Source organism: Coturnix japonica, chromosome 1, assembly GCF_054131305.1.
Source record: "Coturnix japonica strain WE chromosome 1, WE-NBRP24, whole genome shotgun sequence".
Taxonomy (NCBI): Eukaryota; Metazoa; Chordata; class Aves; order Galliformes; family Phasianidae; genus Coturnix; species Coturnix japonica.
Window position 1 is genome coordinate 35,252,114 of NC_140663.1, and position 23,759 is coordinate 35,275,872.

General features: G+C 36.0%; 1 protein-coding gene across 11 annotated transcripts in view; it reads left to right on the top strand.

Moving 5' to 3' along the window:
* Positions 1 to 23,759, top strand: part of SYT1 (synaptotagmin 1) — a 354,401-nt gene that overhangs the window by 160,668 nt on the left and 169,974 nt on the right. For 3 of the 11 annotated variants that reach the window (XM_085537519.1, XM_085537555.1, XM_085537535.1), the window contains one exon: positions 14,321 to 14,370. The exons of the other annotated variants lie outside the window; for them this stretch is intronic. The gene's annotated coding sequence lies outside the window, so the exon portion shown is untranslated. The remainder of the gene's footprint in view (positions 1 to 14,320; positions 14,371 to 23,759) is intronic. 11 annotated transcript variants of the gene reach the window in all.

Consider the following 23,759-nt stretch of genomic DNA (forward strand, 5'->3'; position numbering starts at 1 on the left):
CAAAAATCTTTTGTCTCCTTATTTTCTAAATCTCTTGAGAATTCATCATTCTTTTGAAGTGTGTTGTGGAAAATTTTGTTCTGGCTTCTTACACACACTGAGTTTGTTTTTAGTCATTTTTCTGTTAAGAGTGTCCTTTATATCGAGGCAAAAGTGTTTGAGCCCACGTTCATGAGGTTTTCTTCCTTGCATATTTGAAGGTGTAAGCTAAATGAAATGAAATCTATAATTCATTATTTGGTGTCTGTAAAAGATTTTATTATATAATTTTCTGTACTGAGACCACAGATCACGGATCTGCAGTAATATGAAGCTAATTTCATTTATAAACTTTCAAAAATTAAACCACAATATTAATTAAGAAGTAACTTAAAATATGTTATCCCACAGTGGCTGTTGTATTGAAGGGTTAGAGAGTATGATGCCAAAAGTGTTGTGTAAGAAAATCCAAACATGAGCTTGTATCTGATATACTAAAATTCAATTTGGAGTTAACTTTCTTAAATCCTTACAGCAGTCCAAAAGCTGAGTGTAGAAATGTGAGAAGTGACAAAATTGCTGATCTGAGTATTACAGACCAGTGGGAGACTGGAAGTTAGAGGAGAATCAATATCAGACTTTGAACAAAACTGACAGCATTCAGCTCCTCCAGCTCCTCCAGCTCTCTTTTGTACTGGAATTCTTGGGGAGAAAAAGTAAAAATGTTGAGAAAAGAAAACAAAAACAAAAACCACTCCCCCCCAAAAAACTTGCTGTGAACTCTTAGACGGGTCAAACTAATTATTATAAATGAAAATGTGCTTTAGCAGGAGGGTTGGACTTAATGATCTCTTCAGAGGTCCCTTCTAACTCCTACAGTTCTGTAATTGTGTTAAAGCCTATGGCTCGTGTTTGGCAATTGGTCATGGTGATTTTAGGTTTTCTTTGTTTATGGACTCTTATGGAAGATGAACAGCTCCACATATTTCTAAAAATCCAAAGAGTTAATTAGCGCAGTGTTTTTGTCTTAACCTCATGTTTTCATTTAAACAATGCATCCTGTTTGCTGTATATGTCAGTGAAGCTGGGAGAGAGAGCTGTTTGAGAGTGTCCTCACAGCAGCTGAAAGTACAGTCTGTCCCCAGCAGGCAGACAGAATTAGGCTGGGCTGTCAATCAGGATACAGTTTTAAGTTAGAGACAGGAAAATTTCAGAGAAAATAGAGAACTTGTGCACAGGTCAGATGTCTTTTTCTAGTTCCTGTCCAAACAACAGTAATTTCCAGGCAAATCTTGTGGTCTCATCCCTTTTCTTTCCTCCTCCCTGCTATTTTCTTCTCCCACATAACTGTACATGCCATTTCATTAGGGGAAGCTAACAAAAGTAGATCTTAAACAATTTCGTGCCAGATTCTTTGTCAACCTGTGCTTCAGTGTATCTTACTTAACCTTTAACTATTAGGCCAAATTTTTAGTCAGTTTGTGCTGTACTATAGCTGGATGAGTTTTATTAGACCTTTCTCCGGAATATTCCAAACCTTTGATCCCTACCATTGGCCAACGTAATCACACACAATAATAATAATAATTATTATTATTTTGGATTGTTCCTCAGCATGTCTAAGGTATTAGACACTGGATGAACAATCATGGAAACAGGGAATAACTGAAGTTGGTAGGGCCTTCTGGATCTGTTTGGTCCAGCTTCTACACAGCTCAGGAGCACCCAGAGAAAAGTGCCAAGGCCCATGTTCAGGTGGCTTTTGAAGATCTCCAAGGAGGAAAATTCACAGCCTCTCTGGGCAGCCTGTGCCAATGCACCTGCATGTTAAAGAAGTGCTTCCTGATATACAAACCAGAATTGAGTGTTCCACTTTGTGCTCATTGCCTGTTCTCCTGTTGTTGGTACCAAACCCTCCCTTCAGGTATTTGTAGGCATTGGTAACATCCCTTCTGAGCCTCCTCTTCTCCAGAGTCTCAGCTCTCTCAGCCCCTTCTTAAAAGAGAGGTGTTCCAGTCCCTTCATCATCTTGGTGGCCCTCTGTTGGACTCCTTCCAGTATTTCTGTGTCTCTCTTGTACTGGGGACCACAGAAATGGACACAGTGCTGCAGGCACAGCCTCACTACTGCTAATTACAGTGGAAGGATCACCTCTCTTGATCTGCTGGTGACGCTTGTCTGCCTAATGCAGCACATTGTTGACTCATGTTCAACTCTGTGGCCATTAAGACCCCAGGTCCTTTTCTATGGAGCTTCTTTCCAGCAGCCTGGCCCCTAGCATGTCCTAGCACATAGTTTCTCCCTCAGTACAGAACTGTGCTCTTCTTGTTGAATTCTATAAGGTTCCCATCGGCCTACCTCTTTAGCCTTGTCAAGATTCCTTTGTATGGCAGCATATCCTAATGGTGAGTCAGCCAGTTTTGTACCATCTACAAATTTACTGAGGGCACTCTTATCATCCAGATGATTAATGAACAGGATAGGACTTAGTTCTAACCCCTGGGATAGTCTGCTCATTACTAATTTCCAATGAGACTTTGGACCATTGACCACTATCCTGTGGGCCTGGCCGTTCATCCAGTTTTCAGTCCAGTTTTTAATCCAGTTCACTGTTTGCTCACCCAGCTTTTGCATCAGCAGATTCTCTATGAGGATCTTGTGGGGAACAGTGTCAAAGACCTTTCTGAAGTCTAGAAAGACAATATCCATTGCCCTTCCCTCATCCCTCAGACTGGACATTACAATTATAGAAGGTTGGTCAGGCATGACTTCCCCTTGGTGAACCCATGCTCATTACTCCCAATGATTTTCTTCTTTGTGCGCCTGGAAATGGTTACCAGGATTAAACGACAAAAAAAGTCATCAGGTTCACCATAGGATTGACATTTGCTTTTCTCCAGTATTCAGACACTTCTCTCAGTTTCCAAAATTGAGCAAATCTCTCTACAACGAGAGTAGACCTGCATTCACATGTACCGCATCCTAGTACTTGTGGGTCCATGACATCAGAGTCCATGAACTTATGATTATACCGTTTGCTCAAGCAATCCCTGACCTGATCCTCTTCCACCAAAGTTACATCTTCTTTGTTCCAGCCTTTCAGACTGGCCTCTGGGACCAGGGGGTTCCTGAAAGCCAGTTGTGCTGGTAAGACTGAAGCACAGTCTGAGCCTTTTCACTGTCCCAGGTAACCAGGCCTCCTATCTCCTTCAGAAAAGGGTCTACACTTAGTCTAGTCTTTCTTTTGTCATTGAGGTACTTGTAGAGTAGCCTTTCATGTTGTCCTTGATGTCTTTGGCCAGATTCAATTATTTCTAGGCTTTCACTTTCCTAATTGGAACCCTGGCTGCTCAGGCAATTTCTCTGTATTCCTCCCAGGCTACCTGTCCTTGCTTCCATCATCTCTAGGCTTCTTTTCTGTGTTTGAGTTTGGCCAGGAGGTCCTTATTCATCCAATTCTGGCCTCCTGGCATTTTTGCTTTACTTCCTCTTTGCTGGGATTTATGACTTCTGATCTTGGAGAAGATGATCCTTGAATATTAACCACTTGTCATGGGCCTCTCTTTCCTAAAGTTAGCCCTACATTTCTATATCTCCTTTTGTGCTGTAAGCACTTTCCTAGAACAAGAGTTTCCCTTGCAGGAAAGTGACTTAATCTAACTGTTACGTTTTACTGATTTAGTAATGGTATTGACTACTTGATGCCATTTTGATAATATACAAATATACTTAGTATTAAATTGCCAGGGTCAATTTGAACATAAACAGTGCAGTAACTTAGCACTGATTATTTAATATTAGAGCACAGGTTTGAAGAAGCTACATATAGTACATCACTCTGTTATATCTTCATGTGAGCAGGAAGGAAGAGGGAAATCAAATGTGAAATTTGATGCACAGCATGAAATATAGCTAGGCCTTATTCAGCTCCGCATATATTACCCAAATCTATCACCAGAGATGAGTTTCTTCCATACTCTTTTCATGTGGGAGCCTGCTTTATTCTCTGGAGCTGAAGGCTGCTAGGAACAGAACTCCCAGGAGGGGTGGAATGGAGGAGGTGGGAAGAAGCTATATAGTAGTCTGACATAACAACATCAATAGAAAAATTTGTTCTCTCTTCCCTCACTCCTCTGGTGAACACTAGGTACTGGCAAGGGAGAAAAGGGCAGTATTCACTTAGACTATACATACAAATGAGTTGTACTATCCAAACAGTAAGACTCACTGCATGAGTGTTAGCATGTGCTGCTGGCTGGAACTATATAAAACAGTCTTTTGAATCCTCCAGTTCTCCAGCTGTACGGTTAGTTACCCTTAAGCCATGCCATCCCATTGCTTTCAATTGCAGAGTCAGGGAAAGCCCCAAGTGAATTACTTGTGAATTCTTGGAGCTTGGCTGCTAATTAAGGCTGGCCTTGTAAAGTTCAGTGTAGAGTGCCCCTGTGCCATGCCTGACAGAGCTCCTGTGCATTTGAAGGAAGGCTTTTGGGTATGGAGCATTTCCAAGCTACAACTGCTGAAGTGAGACTGAAAGGCAATAAAGTCTTTGGAAAGATGTCATCAGTACTGAGAGTAGTTTAAGCTTCTCACTTTTTGATGTGCCCTGAACTGGTATAAGAGAACTAACAAGTTGTCACTATCTCCACACAATAGCAGAGGCATTATAGCGTTTTAAGTTCAACCATTGCTTCCCAAAGGACTGCAGAAGTTCCTGGGACTCTGTATTGATGTCCCACTTCAGAGGAAGCTCAGTCTCTGACTGAGTCATAGGGTGGTCTGCTGCTGATTAGAGCTTCTTAGGTGGGTTAAATGGGGCCAAACATCTCAGGCCAAGGAGGAGCCTTGGAGGGCCCTGGGCTGAAACCTCTGTCAAATATCAAGTATCTTCGTGCTCCTCCTCTGACAAAAGAAAACACAAAGGATGGTGTGCAAACCAAACTGTATTGTTGCTGTATCTTAAGAATATAAATACTTTTGTTGAGAATAGGCCAAAGTGATTCATTGTTGTGACTGTGGAAGTTGTAGGAGTCTGTCCCTTCCCAACTTCAGTACAGATCATTCTCATAATGCATATAAATTACACCGTACAGGAAATTATTCATGTCTCAAGCTTCCTTATTATGTTGTTACATAGCTTGGTATTTTTTCTTACCAGTGTTACGAAAATACAGCTACCAAAATCAGTATTTTGAGATGCCTCTACTTGTGAATGTGAAGGGAAAGCCATTTTATTGAAAGCCCTGACCAGCTGTAGGAGCTGTACCCTGTAGTTGCTGGGGAAAAAATAAGTGCATCGGAAAGACAGCTGAAAAAAAACAAGTGCTTACTGGACATTAAAGTTGAATGTCAAGCTAAGTGCTAGTAATTTTGTTTTCACATGATGTCTTTTTGATGGCCCAAGGCTAGTAGATTTCTCGTCTTCCCTTGCTTGTTATTTCATCAGTTCAAACCTGAAATGTGAAGTATGTTTATTAGGAAACCAGTGTGGTCATTGCTTTGAATGGATGATGCTGACAGTGTAGCTGCTTATATGCTATTTGTGTGTTGCTTTGCCTGGAATTTGGACACGCTTGCCACTGAAGCAGAAAAAGCACAACCAGTGTTGTCAAATATTATTGGTGCAATGTGCCTTTATATGTGCCTGGCTGAGCAGCATCAAATGGTATTTGACATGGTTCTTTCCCAGGGCCATAACTTGCTGCATACTGCAGACACTCAGTGAAATCATTTATTTTATTTTAGATTTACCCACATATTTATAATCCATCAGGGTTATTTGCATGAATTAGTAAAATATTCCTCCACCTACTCTACTTAATCTTTTCATTTCATATTAATAATCTACTTTGAAAAAACCAAGGCATCTTTCCCTAAATAATATCCTCAAATTGAATAGTCTCAATGCATCTATGATATTTAGCAGTCACAAATATGTTTTTGAAGCATTAAAAAGACCCAAAATTAGCATTTTAGCAGCTTTTATCCATACTAGTGTTTAGGTTTTTTTTTTTCTCACTTATTTCTTGGATGAAGACTTTCAGATCTGGAAGGCTTTACATTTTGTTTTGTTTTGTTTGCTTTGGTTGGGGTTTTTTTTCTGAAAAGCTGAACACTTTCTGTTACCTCTAATTATAAAGAAATATAAACAGCATTTATTGTCTCTTTTCTCAATGCAAATAGAAATCCAACTACATTATGTAACATACTCTACACGGAAATCATGTGGAAATGCCACAGTGGCATTATTTTTGGAACAAGCTGATCCTTTACAGACATTCTTAAATGACACTTTGATCCCTTACAAAAGCTGTATTTTTTGGATTCTTCTGTTGAATGTTCATTTTGAAATTCATAAAATATTATTTTAGTGGTGTAATAACTTTGACTCACACCTTTGCAAATTTAAAATGTAATAGATGTTGACTTCTCCTATTTTGCCTTTTGTACAAGTCTCCTTCTATTCCCATAAATGATGTGAAAAATAGATGTCAGTAATGAGTGGTATGGGTGTGAAGAATTATTTCTATTTTAGCTGAATTTTGACTGATCTAGACCAAATAATAGTAGCATCTTTTCTGCATGCTGTTTTTATTTTTCTGTTCTCTTTAAACGGAGATGAAAAACACCTGCCAATCCATACTGAAACGTTTGTGTCTCATTGATTGCTACCTGCAGAGACTATCCCAGTAATGACAGCATAACAACTTGGTGGTGAAAATGATCTTTCTGTCTAGTCTTGTGTGGGATAACTCCCTACAGAGAAGGACAAAATGGTCAAAGCCTCAGAGCTACTTTGCCCTAGACTTGTCTTTTCACTAAGATTTTGTTCATTGTACCTCCTGCTTGCTGCTGGCTGTAGATGGTTTTTTTTAGCCTTGGTTATGAAATTATAGTTTTATTAAAGCCTGTACAGTATGTTGTTAACTTGCTAAGACAAATCTCTGCATTATCTTTAAACTCAGATAATAGCCTAGCCTGTTTTGTTTTAATTCAAAATCAAGTTCCAGCTAAAGTAGCATGCAGTGGATTTTTTAATAAGCTAAAACAAATTTTAGTAGGGACATATTGTCAAACTGTGTAGGATTTATCACCTTGTCAACTGTTTGTTGAACTGAATTATTGTAAGTTGGTAGTCATAAATGTACCAATAGTATATAATATGTTACCACTTTAAATAAAGATTAGTCTTTTAAAGTAATTTCAAGAACACCACTGCTGCTTGAGTCCTCCTCCTAATTTAGGCAATATATTTATTTCTTCCCTTGAAGACTAAAGGAGGGAAGGGAAGGCAGGAAAGGGGAAAGAATATGTCAAAAAAATTATTCATCAGCTGTTGTCAAGTGTAGGGAACAAACCAGCTGGATCAGAAGCGCAGGAGGAAACCTATAATCTTTTCCAGTTATAGCACTATTGGAACATTAGTTCTAGAATTAGCTAAAAAATATTTCAGACACGAACACAGTGTTCTTTTTAAATGCCACATATCCTGAAAAATATTGAGATAGAAATAACTGTTTTCTTGTTCAAACTTACTGTGGTTTGATATTGTTTAATAGGGGTACATAAAAACCATGCCACTGCATATTCAGTGTTCACCTAAGAAAGACATGGTGCATTATGGAAGATACTAGAATTTTTAGCTGTTTTTAACTTTTATTCTAGCATAAAAATCATGCTTTCTACATATGTCATTTCAGTGGAAGTTACTTTTCATTTTCTAGGCATGACATGGCTCTCATATTTTAATTAAAGCTTCCTAATTTCTGAAAATGATCAACATAGAGTTGAAGCTCCAGTGTCCTACTTTTCTTTGAGACTGATCAAGTCTTACCAGTAGTAAATTTGTTTCCAGTTTCTCAGTTTCTTTAAGTGACCACTTAAAGAACTTCAAGTGGTCATCATCTTTCCTAAACTACCATCATTACTACCATTCCTATGAAATTGTATTTCCGAATGAGAGTGACATTCAGTTCTATTTCGTATATTTCTTTCCCTGTTTTGTTCATTCTTACATCTGCCTGCCTTCACGCTATTACAGCTGGATTTTTACCAGAGATGCTTTCTTTTTTCTCTTTTTTGTTTTGTTTTGTTTTCCATTCACTTAAAGGTTAGGCATGCTTGCCAAGATTTTCAGAAAATATAGTACTTTATAAATGTCCTAGTTCCAGGTTTAAAGGAACATCATTTTCAGTACACAATGAACATTAGTTCTATGAAAAATATGATCTCTTCAACATGAGCTACATAGTGCCAGCAGTCATCAGCTCAGAAGTTGTGGATCTAGCACATTTATTATGGTTGAGGTAGAGAACTACAGCTTGTCATTGGTGACTTGTAAATGATTTCTTTATGTAATTGCATTCTTCTGGTCTTTTCTGACCTAAGATGCATTTTCCTAAGGTGGATCTGATTTAAGAAAAACACGACTTGTTATGGTCTGAAAATTGATGACTTACTACATATGATTTCAGACTATGCAAGCTTCACAGTAAACAAGATATTCTGGAGAACAATTTTCAATTGATCCAGTATATTAGTATTGATTTTTTTTTGTCCTTCGGAGCTTCGCTGGTACAAATGTGGAAATAACTGCATGAAGCACAAACCAGAAGCCACTGTCTGTGTAAGTGCACTACTTAGCAGTGGTCTGCTTGTGTTTAACACTTGTTTAATATCAAGAAAACAATGAGATTAAGCCAGGGTTAGTATTCAGTCTAGCTCACGTCTTCAGAGCAGGATCTCCAGCTAATTCCATTGTTTTCCAACTGTCAATTATAACCAGAGTATAGCAAAGCAAGCTTTAACAGTGAAAATGCATTTTCTTTTATTTCATGAAAGCAGTTTACCCTAGACAGCTCATAATGGGAAATGTTATGGTACATTATTCAAGTATTGTCTTCCATGCAAATCACTGAAATTGTATTAAAACAAAAATCAGAAAATTATGATTGCAAGTATGGAATTTGGAGAAAAATAACTTTAAAAAAAAACTTAAAAAGGAGTTAATGGTTTGTCCTTGCATAGGAACAATAGTTAAAGTGCCTGATTTCCAAGTCTGGAAGCTCCTCATAGAGTTGCCCTTTATAAATGCACAGAAAACTTAAATAATCACTTAAGAATGCCTTTTTGAAGAAAATGAGTGTTATATGTTACATGTACTATAGTAAATCATTTATTGTCTCCAAACAGTATGAAATTACTTTTTTTTTTCTAATTGGATTTTAGCCATCAAATTTCCTATGATGATAGAATACCTCTTAGGAAAGTAGAAATACATTAAAAAAGAATGAATTTTTATGATTAAGTTTGAGGTTTGTTTTAATAACTCAGACCAAACAAAATGGGATAAATTAAACATAATTTTTAATATCATCACTGAATTAATTTTAGTATTTATGAAATTACAAAAGGTGCGTTTCCTATCTATCGCATTTGAATATTGCAAAACTTTTTCATCTCTACATTCATCAAGCAAGTTTGAACTTCTCTTCTGTATGTATTTCTCTCAAATAGAAAGTTAAAACACAAGAACATGAAAGTAACATGTAGTACATGGTAACATGTAATGTTTTCTCCTATTAAAATACATGCATATATGAGTATATGAAAAGTGTAAAAATCAGCAAGGAAATGTAATTCTGTTGGAAAAATTATGTGAAGAAATGTTGTAAAGCTCAAATATCATATTTGCTCTTGTTATCCAGGGCTGACCCAAGTACTGGGGAGAATACTGAAGTAGTCTGCACTTGCATTGCCCCAGGGTCTATTAACGTGGGCAGGTGGAGGATTTACAGGACTTAAGAATCATTTCACATATTCATTAGGGCATTTTCATATTTTCCAAGAATTTTTATTCCCAAAGAGTTCATTCAGCTATCGAATGTCTATAAACACTAAAGGCCTAAGCATGCATCTGTAAGTTTTATAAATTGTATTAAGATTTTTAAATCTTGAAAGATCATTGAAACTAAATGAGATTAGCTGATTTATAATATTTTCATTTTTGTGAAGCTTAACATTTGACTGCAACTTAGAAGAACTCTGAGACAAAAAAAAAACTAGCTTGTGATCTTCTTTCTAATAATTACATTTGTTTTCCCTAATGATTCACTGAGCACCCCATCACTCTCACTTGTGAGTTCCTAATCCTCTTCATGTGTTTTGGGATTGTGCTGGGTGTCTAGAAGTACCAAGAAAACATCCATCTGTTGTAAAAGGAAACTAGACAGATCCAAAATATTATGTTTTGGAGATAACAAGATAGCCTTCTTGTTACCTGTCACATAATCAACACTGAATCCAGTAACAAGCTAAAAAGAGGGACCAGAATCAACAGTGGTGAGAAAGTGATAATAATAGAAAGGGTTAACCTTGTAGTGCCAATTCTGTTTGGATTGGAAAGCTCCTTTACTGCATCTTATGTCTCACTTGTGAGGATTAGATTTATAAGTTTGGGGGGGTGGGGTATGAATGAGCAAGAAGACGAAAAAAGAACCCCACAGAATATTGAAAATTTACTATGTGGGTAGTAGGTGGATTTGTAAAGAGACTAAGAGCAAGCTGACTCATAAAACACTCAATCAATTAAATAATAATTTAAATAAATCCTTAAATATGTATAAACAAAAAATTGCAGCATCTTATCCAATTTATTGATTTAGCAACTACTCTTATGTTAAGCCTTTTATAGATTAATTGATTTAATATCTCAGTGGATGCATTCACTGTAGTATTCCTCAGATACCCCTTTTAAATATATGGTGTTGTACTTACATAAAAGTCAAGTACTGATGGAGTTATATTGATAGTTATAGAAACATTACCTGCTGAGTGACGAAGGATTTGAGAGTAAAGATTGAAGAGTCTGACAAACTTGAAATATATGAAATTGCGTTTATTTGAATTGATCAGGATAGGGACCTTTTTTACTCTTATTTTTGATGATGCTATATAGTGGAATATTACTTAAAAGAAACAGTAAGTAAACAATTTAATAGAGTAATGAAAGGATTCTGAAGTATTTCTGTTGGAAGAAAAAGAAAAAATGCAACATTCAATAAAAAATGCTTTTTTGAAAAAAAAATAAAATAAAATAAAATAAAAAATATGTCTTAATGAACCTGTAGACATTTTAAGCCTGTGATGATACTCTTCATAACTAGTTTTATAAATTACACTCCATTTTCACAATAAGATGAAGGCGGAAGTTTAAGGTTGCAAATTTTACTGTTTCCAAAGAAAAATATGTTTAGTCCAAAATTTACTCTGCTTTGTATACTGTCAGGGAGTTTAGTTGAATTGCCTTACACCAAAGTTATGGTTCTGCAGGGAATCAACTTGGAGTCAGGTAGAGCCATTCTATCCTCAGTCTCTTATTATTCAAGAGCAGTAGTTGAACTTCTCATGCGTTTCTGCCATTATACTTGGACAAGATAACAGGTACAGAGGAAAATGTGCTTTCTAGTGAACTATTGTAATCCACAATACTGTGGCAGTCTTCTAGTATTTGATATTGAAAGTGGTTCATATACATCTTTCATGCATCAAAATCCATTTGGAAAATTGAATTATTCTCTGTTGTCTTTCCTTTTGTGTTTCTTTTGGAGCAAGTTATCGACGAATGTGATACATGGCTCTCATTAAACAAGATGCTACTTTATTTACTTGGAACCCCTGCTACAAAGTGATGGGAGCCACACACATCAAGCTAGTTTTTCAAGTTTGCACTTTAGTGTGTTGATGACTGTATAACAGATCACCTGGTGGGAAACTTTGATTGCCTGTCCAGACCAATCAGGAGTCACTGGCAGAGAAAACACTTATTCCAGCAAAGTATTCCTAGCGTAGACACGATAAAGTAATCACAAAGACTCTCTGAGATGAAAACAGCTTCCTTGCAGCGTACTTCAGTTGCCAGTAGCTAGCTTTAAAGAATAGACATGGAAAGATTGCTTTTGCAGACTCATCCATAGTTCTGGGACTGGTCTCCTGAAAGGCTGAAAATGGACTTTCATGTTATTCTTGGTCTAATTATCTCAGTTGAAGGTAGAACAAAGACTGAATTTTAAATCTGGTTTGCCCAGAAGGTAATGGTGATAATTGAGACAAATTACTAGATGAGGGAAATAAATATCTGTCTTGATCATAAGCAAAGCAAAAAGGTCATGGACAGAATAAGCATGGAAGAAAGTCACTGCTGGCAGTATTCTTCAATCTACATTGAAGAGCATGGTTACCTTTGAGTAGAGAAAATCTACAGATTAGATCTCCAACCATGTCTATTCAGAAACTTGGTAGCCTGGCATTCATGCTTTTATTATTCCAGAGTCCTAAGAATATAAAAATCTCTTTACTAAATATTAACGGATAAGTTATCTCCTGAATGAAGAGAATTTCACTGTGATTTTTTATTGTTCAATGTTTTAACATTATTTTAAAAAAAAAAGCAAAAAAAAACCCACAAAAAAACAAACAAACAACAACAGAACAAAACAAAACCAGAACAACAACAAAAACAAAAACAAAAACTGATTTAAAGTTCTTACAATGATGCTGTGCTTTCCGTTTTTATTCTGACCCCATCATAAATCCAGAATAAATGGCTTTCAGCCATTGGGTAGAATTTTGTCTAAGCCACAGCTTAAAGGGGTTTGATTGTTATTGTGAAAATGAGTAGATTCCTTCATTATGAATCAAGAACCAACTTGTTCAAATACCGTACTGAAGTGCTTGAAACAGAATATACAGGCCCTCTCAGATTTCAAAAATAAATACATAGATACATAAATAAATAATGGTGAAGTAGAATCACTGAATAATAGAACGGCTTGGGTTGGAATGGACCTTAAAGATCATCTAGTTTTAACCCCCAAGGCTTGGGTTGGAATGGACCTTAAAGATCATCTAGTTTTAACCCCCAAGGTGTGGGCACAGTTTCAAACCACTAAATCAGGAACCAGACCAGACCAATTACAGACAGATGCTGTATTAAGTTTTGATGGAGATTGTACACAGACAGTGAAATGATTCCTCTGTGGTGGTTTCCAAATCACAGGTAATTGAAAGGGAGGATGACTTCAGTTCTGCCAAGTTGTTGCACCACTTTGTAAAGTCATTGATATATAAAATGGTCATGAAGCTTTATTTCCAGCCCGTTTACATGGATCAAGTGTGCCTTGCTGGCACTCTTGGAAGCCAAAACTACAGTCCTTCTGTGGATTCATGATGTCATAATTTAGACCCATACAAGTAACACAAAACAGGATTTGGTTCCTTTGTTGTCAGTCTGACTTCAGAATCTTTGTTATTTTCTTGCTATTTTAAAAAAGATAACCAGTTAAAGCATAAGTATGGTTTCTTTTGCAGTGTTACTGCGATGTGTAAAAGCTGCTGTTATGTATGCTTACTGGAATCTACTGTTTTGAATTTAAAAGGAATTGAATACAAAAAAAGCCACGGGATGCTATTGCTTGTATCACTTCTTCATTTGAACTATCTGTGGAGAAAATAGACGAGAGGATTTGCATTTTCCGTTTTTGCTGATTATGACAAAGGGGAGGGGAAGGTGTGAGGAATAACTTTTTAGATTTAGCCACTGTTCCAATGACTGTTCGGTGCTGAAGGCACTTTCTTATTGAAACTACAGATGAGGTGGAAGAACCTGTGACAAAGTGATCTCTAATGAAACAGTGATGGTAGCAGCTATCCAGCTTTAAGCATATGGCCACTACACTGCATATACTGGTAGAAAAAGAGAGGAATATGGTGTATACAGTAGATTTGAATACTGTTTTTTCTAGGATAGTTATCTTTTTCTGACTTCTGTATTAGTTTTAGGACTGTTTTCAGAATGTGGTTCTGCCTGTCTGAATTAATAAAAAATTGAAATGTAAGTTAGCTTAAATCTCATGTGGAAAGAGTAATATCTAGTTCAATTAGAGAGTAAATGAAATGAACAGTGTAAAGAAGGGAGATACGGTTGAGAATATTGTAAATGGAGAGACAAACAACTTGGACTGGAAGAAATACATTTATTGTGAAGAAGGGATGAGTTACTTTGCATTTATATCAATCTACTTTAATTTAAACCTTGTGTCAACATTCGACCAGCTCTGACTCACTTTAAAGAGACTTTGACTGTTCTGAGCTAGAAAAACATGTGAAAAACACTGCATAGGCAGTTAGAATAACAGACTATCCCCTTACTCTAATTCTGTTGTGTAATTTAGTACCTATTTACCAACCTCAATTGTTCACAACTGAAATTATCTCTCTATGTCTGCAGAAGAATTTTGATACAATGAGTATTAATATAAGTTTTTGCTTTTTTTTTCCACAGTAATATATTTCATCTTTGCTCTTCAGGTTCAGCTCCTGATGTGAAAATAGGTCAGTTTTTGTTCTCTGCTGTCTATCAGTATGTGTGTCAATCAATCTGGTAAAGAACATTCTCCCATTAGGGGTTATATTTGAGATCATCAACTCACTTCAAGTAGGCTTCTAAACAGATGGTTTCTCTTGGTCCCCAGAAACATTATCTGGATTTGAACCATTGATATGAGTGTGAAAGAATCTGTTTATATTCACCACAGTGTAGCTTCCATCCATTAAAATTTTAAAGGCACAGATTTTATTCTGTATGAATAAAGCATATGAAAAATCGCTGTACTGGATTAATAAGTAATTAGTGGAATTTCCTTCAATTAAAACTGAACACACAGGCCTGCAGACTTGCATATTGAGTACATTCTTTAAAACAAAGTAGGCACTGGTATAACTTGAGACAGAGATGTGATGTAAAATTTTCCAGCATATATTAGTCTGATACATTTTTAAGGTGATTTGCATTTTATGCCTTTCCATCCCTGATGGTTTTTTCTAAGACTTTCTTGGTTGCATTTTCCATTGAATTTTATTAAGTTACTCAACTGTTTGGCAAATAGGGAGATAGCATGGCACTCAGAAAAGAAATGAGCTGCCTAAATTATTTCTGGTAATGCAAATAAAATATGAAAGTCATCTCATGGATTTTGCTGAGAATGAGAGATCTTGTCTTCTACTTATGAATACTCCTTACAGGATATGACAGATTTATGTTGCATACCAAAGTACCCATTATTATTTCCTGTTTTTTTTATTTTTTTTGCCTCTCCTAGACTTGCAACACTGCTGAGTGCTGTTACTACATTTGATTAGCTATACTTCTTAATAGCCATAGTCAGGATCAACATTCATGATGGTTAGTGTATGTTACAAGACACAGTATAACATAAAGACACCGGAAATAGATTTAAGTGAATTATTGAGGGTACTTGAAGTAGTCTGGAAAGAGAACCACTGGTCTTAATCTGTAGTTATTTATTCCTCTTAGCTTGATGTAGACATACTATTGGTTGAATTTCTGTGAGACAGCCTTACATAATGTCTATTACACATGCATGAATGCAGCAGTGTTTGTTTAAAAGTTGTATGTGCTGCATGTAATGCATTTGATTCTGTATTTATGGTAATACAATACAGCATCTTGATTGTTTTGGTAAGATTTAGTCTATCTAAACATCAGCCCTGTGTGTCAGAACTTCTCAAGCATTCAAAACCATAGAGGGTACTGTTACTGATCTTTGTATGGAAATCAACTCTTATAGTAGAAAATAGTAATGACTACAGAATTATGGAAGATCACAAATACTTGAAACAATGTGTAAAATTCAGTTAAAATGCACACTGCTAACATCAGCTAGTACTTAGACAGCTGTTGCTTCTGAAAAATGTTGGTACTGTATCAAGGGATAATAACTGAGTATACAAATAAAGGATCAATACAGCAGTATATTTAGAATTATATCAGCAGAGAGTTCTAGGTTGATTCTGGCAAGAAAAGAAGATGAGATTTATCTGTTCGTAAACAAGGTAAAAAAAATACAAAAAAAGGCTTGTAGAACAAGGAAAAAATTGCAGTTATTTGGGGCTTCACTGTTTTCTTAACCAAAACACAGGGTTTTGTTTAAATAATAATAATAACAGTACTAAAGTTGTTGAGTTGGTGAGGTTTTTTGATTAACTAGAAAATATATGTTTAAACACCTTAAAAACTGGTGACCCAGAAAAAAAAAAAATAAAAAAATCTTATTAAGAATACCAGATTTCCATGTTGTAGGAATTCTATGTGAGATACCTGATAGTCCAGACTACACGGTACGCTGTGGTTTCTCTTTTCATAGTGAGTATTTCAGCATTTATGGCTTAAGTAGAAATCAGACAAGCTGATTTTTCCCGGACTCAAATATTAACCTCTTAACCTGCAGAAGCTTCTGCAATGGAAAAGTTTCCCACTGTGTTTTGTATATTTTAAGAAGTTAAGCAGGCTACTCAAGGCAGACATGAATGTGATGTGTATTCATCACTGTAGTGCTTCTTGCTATAGAATAGCAATCAGATACTAGTAGAAGTAGGTATATTTTTATTGTAATAGGTAAGCCATTTCTACTCCTGGAGGGTGGTGTGTATCCAAAAGGAAGGATTCAGCATTGTCTGGGTTTTGTAAATGTAGCGAGTTGGAAGACTAGTATTTGTTTAGTGGAAGGCTTCATAAGAATAGCATTGAACTTACTTCTTGTGCTACAAGATTTTGTGGCTCCTGTAGCCACTCATGGTTCAAAATTTGGGGTTTCATTCCTGTATTTATATTTATTGCTGTGAATTTGTAGTCTTATATCACTTTTAACTGAGCAGTGTATTTCATGTCAATCTTGGCCTGACTTTATGCTGCTTTCAGTAAAATACAGTGTGGTGCTATGTCCAGGACTTCCTTTAAAATCTTGCTTCTACTGTACCAGCAGTGGGAAATGGGCAAGTGTTATTAAGTTTTTGTTGCAGTAAGGTGTCCTGTTCTTTAGCACATTCAGGGCACATGACTTCATCTTCAGCAAAGATGAAAAAAAGATCATTGAGCATTGATTCTCATGCAAGGCAGAGGAACCAGATTTCATTGTGAGTTACTCTGTGGGTCACATTACTGAGACAATTTATTTTCTCTCCTGCTGGAAGGAAGCAGGAGTTGTTGCCTTCTTAGTTAACATGGAAAAATGGTGGCATTACACTGCTAGCACCTTTTGAGGACCTATCTGGACAGTGTGGTACAAGAATAAGCTACTGCCTCACGCAATACAAGTAGCTGAACTACAGTTTACTTGCATATTAACAGTAGTGGGTAACCATTTTAAATTTCTCTGCATGTCGCTCACTATTGTTAAGTACACTTGATGGTTTAAGATTCTACAAGAGGTAATACAAAGGTACTGCTTGTGTCAATAACTTTATAGCACTCACAACTGTAGTTGAGGATGTCTTTAAGCTATCTGTCTTTTTAAGAATTGCATTCTATTTGGTAATCTAGTCCATTCTCATAAAGAGATGAACTAGACTTGAGAGTCTTTCCTTTAATGAGTTTTCCAGGCTGTACAGAATAGCTATTAAGATGGAAAAACTGTGACTTAGTGAGTTTGAATTAGATTTGTTACTGCTCACAAGTGAACTCCCTTCTGTTAGCTGGAGTGAGCTTTTAAAGCAGATGAGAAGAATAGAGCATGAGGCACGCAGCAATTTTTCATTGTTATTGAAGGTGACATCTAAACTGGCAGCATTCAGGCATAAGGGCATATAAATTAGGCAGAAGAATTTCTTTAGAATTTTTCAAAAGTATAGACAGAAGTGAGGAAAGGAATGAACTTAAGTAGAATGTGAGAATAAACATCATCATCCTTACCCATCTACCTTTCAAAGCCAAAAAAAAACAAAAAAACAAAAAAAAAACCAAAACAACCCAACCCAACACATAGAAATGAATGAAAAAAATAGAAAAGAATAGAAAGGGAAGGGAAGGGGAGGGAAGGGGAGGGAAGGGGAGGGAAGGGAAGGGAAGGGAAGGGAAGGGAAGGGAAGGGAAGGGAAGGGAAGGGAAGGGAAGGGAAGGGAAGGGAAGGGAAGGGAAGGGAAGGGAAGGGAAGGGAAGGGAAGGGAAGGGAAGGGAAGGGAAGGGAAGGGAAGGAAGGAAGGAAGGAAAAAGGAAAGAAAAAAAGAAAGGAAAAGAAAGGAAAAGAAAGGAAAAGAAAAAGCAGTTTCAGAACTTTCTTCTGCAGTTGGCAATAAATAAATAAAAATCTGCACTAGCTTACTTTGGCTTCTAATATAGTGTATGTATTATAGTCATTTTTCATTTTGAAAAGAATTAGATTACTAACAAGCAATTCAAGGAAAACATTTTTCAGAATGGAGTGGATCTTTCTGTTCTGTGATATTACTAAAAAAAAAAAAAAAAAAAAAAATTATTTGAATTTCCTGTTACCTTCAGTGTTTCAGTGATCTTAGATCAATAGTAAAGTTTGGCAGATGGTAATAACCTATTATTATTGCCACTGCAAAGCTTTGACACATTCTAGGATAATGTTTGACCATCACAGTTGAGCTCTACTGTCAAAACTGGATAATGGCTAATTTAGATACTGTCAGTACTTCTATCAGTCTTTTCTCAGTCCACTTTATTTTAACTGAAATGCAACTTTGGTAGTAGAAATGCCTCTATGGTACTTGATACAAAAGTTTAATTAGAAAACAAATAGATCAGTATAACCTAGACAATGTCTTTTAAGGGGGAGAGCTTTTGTGTAGTATAAACAAAGAGAAGGCTTTTTCTTTGCCTATTTGTTCACTCAGTTTAGATCAAGCACATGATTTTTGTGTACTGAAGTGGCAGAGTAGTTAGATGCCAAAGAACCTTCCATCCTATTCACCTTTCCTCTGTCTTGCGAGAAGTTACAAAGGGATCTATCAGATATAATTCTACTTTGAACCAGAGCATACTCTTTGTATATGTGGAGGCAATCTCGTTAACCTCATTGATAAGTCCACTGTTAACAGTTTCTAAAAAGTTTTTACTTTGCAGTATATCAGCAATATTTAGGAACAGAGGGATGGGTTTGCACCTCTCAATTATCTTCAGTGCCTTCTGCCCAAATGTCTGATCTTGTCATGGTGTACTGTGTGGGTGAAGCTGTGCTAGGAGCAAACATAAAAATAAAACACAAATATTTGTTTTATTAATCGGATTTTAATAAGACAATGTCTAAAGTAGCAACATGATAATACTGAAATAACCTCTACCTAAACAAGTGCTATTAGAAATAATTGTACGAGCAAGACGTACAAGCGCACATGCCTAACTCACTCATAGCACACTCTCAGAAGCCCACAGCCTGGCTGCTCCCCTGAAGGCAGGTCCCAAGCTCCTGTCTCAACATGTACTCCTCTGGCACCACGTCTCAGGCCTCCACACAGCTGTCATGCCTATGGGATGCTACTGTTTTGGGGTCCCTGTGCGCATCCCTCTGCATGCAGCTCTGGCTGAGATTACCAGCAGGTACCATGCCCAGACTGTAAGGATTACAAGGGTGGAGCGCTGGGAGCAAAGTGAGGATGCATCCGTGGAACAAACTGTCTTGCCAACTTTACCAGAAGGATAGGAAGGTGAGAGTGTGAATGAAGTAGTCTGAAAGTGGATTTGCTGTCACTTTATTTCTTAATGGATGTCAAAGTAGTGTTGGCATTTAACATTACAGGAAGAATTTCAAACTGTCGGCCCGTTTTTAGCTTTTAACTTATATTTCAGATACTCTGAAGAGAAAATAGCCTCAAAGAAGACTTAGACAAAGCTTCTTTCTAGTTCTGCAACTTAAAATTAATGTGATAGTTAGTTTCTATAAATATAATTTGTGGGAAAAAAAACAACCATCCATCCATCAATCCATGTAATTCCATAGTTATACCATCAAAGTACAGTCCTCATATTCTTCTCTACTCTTTCTTCAAAACAAATCAAAACAAAACAGCCTGATAGCATTAAATAATATCACACAGCATAGGGACTACTTACTGCTTTCTAAGAAGAATGGCATAAAAAAGATATTAAAATTGCATCAGTTTTATTGGAGAAAAGAACCTTTAAATTTGCACTGAAATGCACTGCATTGATGTACACAATATTTTTACTCTGTTCATTTTAAAATAGAACCACTTCTTTTTTTCTTTTTTTTTTCCAGTTGAGTAGCACTATAACAGTATTACATGATGTAAGCAGTTAACATTAATTGCAAAGGCTTGAAAGCTATATATGAATAGATAATAAATATGATTAAATATGAATAAATAATGAATAAAGACCAAACTCCAAAGTTTTTGCTTGGTTTCCATAAACAAGATTCTTGTTTCACTGTGGTTTCTACCTTGGCACTTCCTAACTTATAACACATAGAGAACTATATTAGTAAAACAGACCATTGCACCTGGTCTGCAAAACCTGCATCTTTTAATGCACTTTTTATCAGTGCCCCAGGTAAGCTTATGTTAAATAGCAAAGTGTGAGCATACAGTTTTTATGTGTGACTCCATATCCTTATTCTCAGTTTACCTTGCTTGGATAGAGTATTGACTCACCTCAAAAATTCTCATGTAGTGTGGGTTATTACAGTTTTAAAAAGCTGTATTAATTACTGATGCTTGATTTTTACTTGTCTGAATCTTTGTCAGTGCAGTGTTACAACAAATTTCTTTCTGTTCTCCAACAGTATTGCTTTCTAGAACATTTATATATATTTTCAAGTTGGTGTGTTTTGTTTTTTTTTTGTGATGTATTTCCAGCCATTTTGTTTCTGTGAGTTAGCTTCAGTTGTACCTCACCACACTTTGAGGGCTCTCTGACATCAGAGCGTGGATGTGATCAGATAACAGTGCTGGCTTGACATATCTCAATATATGAAGCGTGAAGGTGAAAACTGCAGTCAGCAGTACAAGTCAAACAGATTATTACTGTTGCTGTAACTGGGGAAAAAAAAAAAAAAAAAGACTAAAGCGGGGTAAACTCGTCATCTTCTGTAAATGCTGCTCTCATCTAATTTGATTAAATTTCAATGATTTGAGAACTAAGGAGTAGTATTCATTTTGTCCAGTTAGTTGTTGATACCTTAAGTTGGGTGTTTGTTTTACAGTGTTGACCTCAGCTGGTTTTACAGCTAGTAGAAGGGCAATTAATCATATTTTATTTCAACTTCTATTATGGAATGGATGACTCATCTTCTAAGGGAGCTGTTTCTTGCCATCGACTATGAAGGAACATAGTATTTGTCAGTTGAATCAGGGCAGATGATCTTGCTGCGTTTAACTCCTGGACGTATATATCATTCTGAAACTCAAAATAATTATAAGAATCACACATTTATTTCAGAGAAATGGAAACAGCAAATGTTCCAGTGGATTCATATGTACAGGTAGTGAATTGAAACTGTAGGTTAATATTTATGCTTAAAGATGGTAAGATTTTATGATTATCTTTTTTTTTTTTTTTTTTTTTTTTCCCAACAAACACTGCATTTTTGTTATACAAGGAGAAAAGGAACATGGACATAAGGTAATTTCTCCACTTGAACAGATGGTTCAATGAGTGGGTCAAACAAGCCTTTGCCCCATGAATGTACAATATTCTGAAAAAAGGCTTGGGAAAATATCTGAGAATTGTGAAATGATATTGTTTCATGCTAACACATGACATCTTCATCTAGTGTTTCATACTCAGAATTTCAAATAAAGACATCTTAAATTGCTTTTTAAAACATTTCTTTACAGATTTTGGTATTGACAAGAAGTCTGGCTCCACAGTACATGCAACAGTACCATAGTCTTGTATGTCATGGAAAGTGATTGTACTTGTTAGCACAAAGCCGGTAGTCTGACGGGATTGTTTCATATCTCTATTAGATCAACATCATAATTAGAGAAAAACTTTCTTCAATCTGGCATATCTTAACCTTTAAAAGTATTCTGTGGCCAGGCAGTTTCACAAATCATTTAGTTTCTCAATCATTTCTTCTCTGTAGAATTTTGATAAGGGAAGGTTGTTAAATAATTAAGAAAACCATTAGAAATTGTGTATAATATATGATAGCAGGAATAAAGACAAAACTTACATTGCAGGCACTGTATTTATGAAATTAATCATACTTATAATTGGATTTTTTTTCTTGCCCTCACACAATAACTCTACAGTCTCTTTAATTTTACTTGCTCTTTTTTCTCTTTGTTTTCTTATCATGGGACATTTTTCTCCTGCCCCTTCCCTGCCTTCTCTTTTCAATTTCCTAAACAGATTTGGAATGCAGTTAGAATCAAGGTGAACTTTTGAACTTAGTGTTCTTGAGCTGATTAGAAAATGGGCATAATAGGGAATCTCATTTTTAACAATAATTTTGTGGCACTAATTGAATAGCATTTTTCATCTCAAGATCCCAAAGTGCTTTGTAAGCATAAGGCAGTATTATTATTGTTAAAGAAGGAAAAAAAAGAATAAAGAAAAAAGAAGTGGAACAGATAAATTTAGACATGCTTTCAAAATTGTTCACCTTTGAAATGGGGTTCCAAGACCTTTAGATACTCAAATGCTAGGTCGTACTTTATCATCGTAACAACCTGGGAGATCTTTATGAATCTGTAGAGAGCTGTAGATGAGAAAAAAAAAAAATTACGGTGTTATGGGATGGATAGATTAACTTGGTACAGAGGCTTTCTTCATCTTGATGTACCATGTTACTTTTTCCTGATAAAATAGTATTCCAAAAGCCTTATCTTTCATAGTCTTTGCAAACACAATTTTCCCAAAGTACATAGACATACAGGAATTTTGCATCTCTACTTTTCTTTGGAGGCCTGAATTTGCAAAGCGTCTTCCAGAGTTTCATGGGTGAGAAGAATAAAGTATAACTCAGCCATAAACATTTTGCTTTACAGGAGAAAGAGATGGATGATTTTGTTAAAAAAATTAAATAATGCTGTTATCTCTACTGGAGTTGTGATGATTCAACAGGTGTGGGGTCCTATTAAACCTGAAAGCTATTCCTGTGCCCATGCTATTCAGCTTATATTTGAAATATTCAGAGCTTTCAGTTCATACAGAAACAATTTTAGAATCTTTCAAGTTGGAAGGTACCTCTAAAAATCATCTAGTCCAACTGCCTTTCAGTGAACATTGCCATCCACAGCTAGAACAGGATGCTCAGAGGCTGGTCCAGCCAGACCCTGAGTGTCTTCAAGGACAGAGTTTCCATCACGTCTCCGGACAAACTGTTCTAGTGTTTTGTATTTCTGTGTAACTATTTTTTACCATTTTCCTCCACTATCAGAATCATAAAATCACAGAATAACTTGGATTGGAAGAGATCTTAAAGATCACCTAGTCCCAACCTCCCTGCTATGTTCAGAGCATTCAGGGACTAGCAGTGCATCCGTTTGTATAAATCTACCTTTCATCACACTGTAACTTATAAGATATATTTAAAATATCTTATAAGATATAAGATACAATATAAGATATATTTTAAATATCCTAGATATTGCAGCCCTTCAAATGTTGTCCTTCTCTCTGCCCTCTTTTATTTTTAATTTATAACTCTGCCTCACTTGTTCACTTGATGCATTCATATGGATACATTAGATGAATGCCTTTTCAATTTGGTAATTCAAGTGTAACTATTCATATAAAATATTTATTTTAAAGAAAATTTAATATAATCTAAATTCATAGTGTAAATTTTTCACAAATAAATATAATGAAAAAGAACTGTTTGGGCTTACTTTAGTTATTACTTTCAAATGATGCAGAATCACAGAAGTTCAAAGGGACCTTAAAGATCATCTAATATTGGAAAAGAATAAAGGGACAATGTTTCCATGTTTCC